We start from the raw sequence: 6,000 nt of genomic DNA on the forward strand, positions 1-6,000 counted from the left end.
AAACGGCCAGGCAGAATGAGCAGTGCAGATAATCAAACAGGGGATGCTCAGATTCCAAGGGGGTTCCCTACAAACCCGCTTATCACGCCTCCTGTTGGCCTATAGATCCCGACCACAGTCGCTCACAGGGGTTCCACCCGCAGAGCTGCGAATGAAAAGGACGCACAAAACCCGGTTATCCCTTATACACCCCACCATGAAAGGAATAGTCGAGAGTAGGCGCCAGTCACAATATCACTACCATGACAGGAATGCGAGGGCGCGATGCATTGATGTAAATGATCCTGTTTTTGTCCTCAACTACGCTGCAGGGACCAAATGGCTCGCAGGCACTGTGGTTGCCAAAGAGGGAAATAGGATTCTGGTAGTTAAACTTACCAATGGACAAATCTGCCACAAACATGTGGATCAAACAAAAAGGAGGTTCAGCAACCCCATAGAAGAAGCAGATATAGAAGATATAGAGTTCACTCCACCACAGGTGACTGAACACTGGAACCAAAGGGAGGAGAGCCCAGTCATTGTGGGCAGTCCGGACAGGCCTGAGGCACTGCAAACAGCAGACACTCAGGCTAGCGCCCAACAACCGGAGCCTCAACTCAGGCGCTCTACAAGGGAGCGTAAACCACCAGAGAGACTCAACCTGTGATCCCAATAAGACTTTGGGGGGGAGGTGATGTCATGTATTCAACCAGCATTGTAACCCATGTATAAACTGACCTAAGTTGTACACCGTGAGAACAATGACCACTAGGTGGGAGACACTCCTAACCTGGACCTTCAGGTATAAAAGGGGAAGCTCCACCCACCTTCATCACTTGAGTGCTAAGGAATAAAGGACAGGTCACAGACTGACCTTCTCTCAAGCATGGGCCTCGTGTGCATTTATACTGTGTAGTAAGGACGTATCAATTTATCCCTCAATCAGCGTCACTAAAAAAACTGGTCATTATCACATTGCTTTTTGTGGGAGCTTGCTGTGCGCATATTGGCTGCCGTGTTTCCTTCATTACAACAGTGACTACGCTTCAAAAAGTACTTCGTTGTCTGCAAAATGATTTGGGACATCCTGAGGTAATGAAAGGAGGTATACAAGTGTCAGTCTTTCCTTCTATCTACTCTATAAACTCCTTTAATCATCGTAAACACCTCAATTAGATCACCCCTTAATCCTCTAATCTCAAGGGTATGAGTTAATAAGATGCTGGGGCAGCGTGATTTTAGATAGGACTATTTTCTGAATCTATAAAGGAATAGAACATAAGAACATAAAAAATAGGAGCAGGAGTCGGCCATTCGGCCCCTCGAGCCTGCTCCGCCATTCAATAAGATCATGGCTGATCTTCGACCTCAACTCCACTTTCCCGCCTGATCCCCAGATCCTTTATTCCATTAATGTCCAAAAATCTATCAATTTCTATCTTGAATATACTCAATGACTGAGCATCCACAGCCCTCTGGGATAGAGAAATCCGAAGCTTCAAAACCCTCTGAGTGAAGAAATTCCTTCCTATAACCATCTTAATGGCTGTCACCTTATCCTGAGATTGTACCCCTTATTTATCGTTCGAGAGGAGATTTATTAGGATGTTGCCTGGACCAGAGAATTTTAGCTATGAGGAAAGATGGGATAGGCTGGGATTGTTTTCCTTGGAACAGAGGAGGCTGAGGGGAGATCTTATTGAGGTGAATAAAATTATGAGGGGCCTGGGTAAAGTGGATAGGAAGGACCTGTTTCCCTCAGCAGAGAGGTCAATAACCAGGGGGCATAGATTTAAAGTAATTGGGGGGAGGTTTAGAGGGGATTTGAGGGGAAATGCCTTCACCCAGAGGATGGTGGGGGTCTGGAACTCACTGCCTGAAAGAGTGGTGGAGGCAGAAACCCTCACCACATTTAAACAGTACTTGGATGTGCACCTGAAGTGCCGTAACCTACAGGGCTACGGACCGAGAGCTGGAAAGTGGGATTAGGATGGGTGGCTCTTTTTTGACCAGCACAGACACGATGGGCCGAATGGCCTGTAAATTTCTAAAGAGTCTATGATTCTCCTGCCGGGGGAAATGATCTCTCAGCATCTACTTTTTCTAGCCCCCTCAGAATCTTATATTTTTCAATGAGATCACCTCTCAATTCTTCTAAACTCCAGAGAATGCGTGACACATGTGAGGGGTATCCTGTCCCTGTTTTTGCAGCCCAGTATAGTTGCAAAATATACAAGCAAACAAACTAAATAGAACTACTAAGTGTATCCTGTGACACGGAAATCGGAAAAGCAAGCAGTGCCTTTGCGTGTCTCTCTTGTTGCTTGCCCAGGTACAGTGCATGCAATCGCAAGGAAGTATCAGGGGGTTGATGAAGGAGTGGAAGGGATGTAATTACCCAACTTAATGACAGTCAGTATCAAACAGGAAACAGAATTCATAACATTGGTTTGACCTGGAATTAATGTTCAAAACATATTTTGTGGGGGGGGGGGGGTGGTTATCTCCTGAAAGTTAATGGTTGTTCTTCTGTTTCTGAACAAAGTGTTGAACCATCCTTTACTCTTCAGCAGGAGTGTTGAGGATTATTCAAGGTCGAGATATAACGATAATCGTGAATAAAAACCAGACCCCACTTTTTCAGTGTTGAATGTTCGTGATGGCTTTCAAACAAACACATTGTGCTGGCTGATGCATCAGTAACAAGGAAGCACAGACTGTCCTAATATGGGACTGGCAGCATAGCAGTAATGGTATTTGGATTAGTATTCCAGAGGTCTGGGCTAATGACCTGGAGATGTGACTACAAATGGCAGCTGGCAAATATAAATTCAGTTCATTAAATACATTGGGATAAAAAGCTAGTGTCAGTAATGGTAACCATGAAACTACGGTTTGTCACAAAAACCCTACAGGTTCACTACTGTCCTTTGGTAGGAAGACTAGAAAAGCAGAGTATTTTTAAATGGTGGGAGATTGGGAAATGTTGGTGTTCAGAGGGACCTGGGTGTCCTTGTACACCAATCACTGAAAGTTAACCTGCAGGTACAGCAAGAAATTAAGAAAGCAAATGGCCTTTATTACAAGAGGATTTGAGTACAAGAGTAAAGACATCTTACCGTAATTATATAGGGCCCTGGTGAGACCACACCTGGAGTATTGTGTACAGTTTGGGTCTCCTTACCCAAGGAAGGGTATTCTTGCCATAGAGGGAGTGCAACAAAGGTTCACCAGACTGATTCCTGGGATGGGGGGATTGTCCCATGAGGAGAGATTGAGTAGACCAGGCCGGTATTCTCTACAGTTTAGAAAAATGAGAGGTGATCTCATTGAAACATACAAAATGCTTACAGGGCTTGACAGGGTAGATGCAGGGAGGATGTTTGGGAAGGAAATCTGCCGCCCTTACCCAGTCTGGCCGATATGTGATTCCAGACCCACAGCAATGTGGTTGACACTTATCATCATCATCATCATAGGCGGTTCCTCGAAACGAGGATGACTTGCTTCCACGCCAAAAAAAGGATGAGTTCACAGTGTTTCAATGAAGGGCCCGAACTAAATCCTGACGGGTGGAAGATGCCTGTGCGTGGATTTTTTTAATGTGGGGTGGCCGTTGCACACCAGCCACCACACGGGGCTTGACAGAGCGAGGTCTTGGTCCAGAGGCAAGGATTACCCAAGACGACTGGAGACCAGCTCTGCTGCACGGACCTAGTGCGCACACATATCGCACAGTGTGGGCTGGGCCCGTGCTGACCCTGGGCCCTGGCCCCGAACTCGCGCCTCCCCTGGGCCCCGATCACGTCGCTATACAGTCTCTCGCCGCTCCTGCTGTATCTGCCCACGCTCCAATCACCGACCTGGACCTTGATGATGTCACTCTTCACAGCCGTGGCCCGCCTGCACCAGCTCGCGCTGTACCTTGCCGTGGTCTCCACCACGCTGCTCCCAGGCCGCCGCTCACCGCTCCTTTTATGGCCCTCAACCTGCCGCTGATGTTCCCTCACAGGTCGTGGCAAGCGTGGTTGACTCTTAACTGCCCTCTGAGTGAGCCGCTCAGTTGTAACAAACTGCTATGACAAATTCACTGTGGGCGTACCTTTACCACACGGACTGCAGTGGTTCAAGAAAGTGACTCACCACCACCTTCTCAAGGGCGATTAGGGATGGGCAATAAATGCCGGCCTTGCCAGCGACGCTCACAGCCCATGAATGAATTTTTTTTTAAATCACAGATTATCATGCAGAGAATGGGGGATGTTGGAAGAATTGTTTTCAGGCAGAGAGTTATTGGAACATGGAACACTTTGACCCAAGTGGCAATTGGGGCCGAGACTATAATAGCATTTCAAACAGAGCACTTGAAAAGGAAGAATCTAAAACGAGATTGGGTTGGAGGAGATAGCTTGGCTCCCAGTTCAGCAAAGCCGAGATTTTAATATTCTCATCCTCGTGTTCAAATGCTTCAATGGCCTCGCCCCTCCCTATCCCTGCAACCTCCTCCGGCCCTACAACCCTCCGAGATCTCTGCGCTCCTCCAATTCTGGCCTCTTGCGCATCCCCCAGCTCCTTCATCTCACCATCGGCGGCCGTGCCTTCAGCAATCTAAGCTCTATGTTCGGGAATTCCCTCCCTAAACCTCTCCGCTTCTCATAGCGACATAGGAACAGGAGTAGGCCATTCTCCCTGTTCTGCATACAATCAGATCATGGGCTGATCTGTATCTTAAATCCATCTACTTGTCTTGGTTCCGTAACCCTTAATACCCTTACCCAACAAAAATCTATCAATCTTAGTTTTGAAATTATCTCTCTCCTCTCCTTTAAGACGCTCCTTATAAAAACCTACCTCTTTGACCAAGCTTTTGGTCACCTGCCTTAATATCTCCTTTTGACTCAAAGTGAATTTTTTTGTTTGATTCCGCTCCTGTGAACCACCTTGTGATGTCAAAGGCACTATACAAATGCAAATAGTTGTTGTTGTTACAGCTCAGTTGATGACCTAGTACAGGGGAGGTGAGCCAAATCATTGAATCATAGAATCACACAGCACAGGAGGAGGCTATTCGGCCCATCGAGTCTTTGCTGGCTCTCTGAAAGAGCGATCCGATTAGTCCCACTCCCCCTGCCCTTACATAAGAACATAAGAACATAAGAATTAGGAACAGGAGTAGGCCATCTAGCCCCTCGAGCCTGCTCCGCCATTCAACAAGATCATGGCTGATCTGGCCGTGGACTCAGCTCCACTTACCCGCCCGCTCCCCATAACCCTTAATTCCCTTATTGGTTAAAAATCTATCTATCTGTGACTTGAATACATTCAATGAGCTAGCCTCAACTGCTTCCTTGGGCAGAGAATTCCACAGATTCACAACCCTCTGGGAGAAGAAATTCCTTCTCAACTCGGTTTTAAATTGGCTCCCCCGTATTTTGAGGCTGTGCCCCCTAGTTCTAGTCTCCCTGACCAGTGGAAACAACCTCTCTGCCTCTATATTGTCTATCCCTTTCATTATTTTAAATGTTTCCATAAGATCACCCCTCATCCTTCTGAACTCCAATGAGTAAAGACCCAGTCTACTCAATCTATCATCATAAGGTAACCCCCTCATCTCCGGAATCAGCCAAGTGAATCATCTCTGTACCCCCTTCAAAGATAGTATATCCTTCCTTAAGTAAGGTGACCAAAACTGCACGCAGTACTCCAGGTGCAGCCTCACCAATACCCTATACAGTTGCAGCAGGATCTCCCTGCTTTTGTATTCCATCCCTCTCGCAATGAAGGCCAACATTCCATTCGCCTTCCTGATTACCTGCTGTACCTGCAAACTAACTTTTTGGGATTCATGCACAAGGACCCCCAGGTCCCTCTGCACCGCAGCATGTTGTAATTTCTCCCCATTCAAATAATATTCCCATTTACTGTTTTTTTTCCCAAGATGGATGACCTCATACTTTCCGACATTGTATTCCATCTGCCAAATCTTAGCCCATTCGCTTAACCTATCTAAATCTCTTT

This window comes from Pristiophorus japonicus, chromosome 8 (genome assembly GCF_044704955.1).
Source record: "Pristiophorus japonicus isolate sPriJap1 chromosome 8, sPriJap1.hap1, whole genome shotgun sequence".
Classification (NCBI taxonomy): domain Eukaryota; kingdom Metazoa; phylum Chordata; class Chondrichthyes; family Pristiophoridae; genus Pristiophorus; species Pristiophorus japonicus.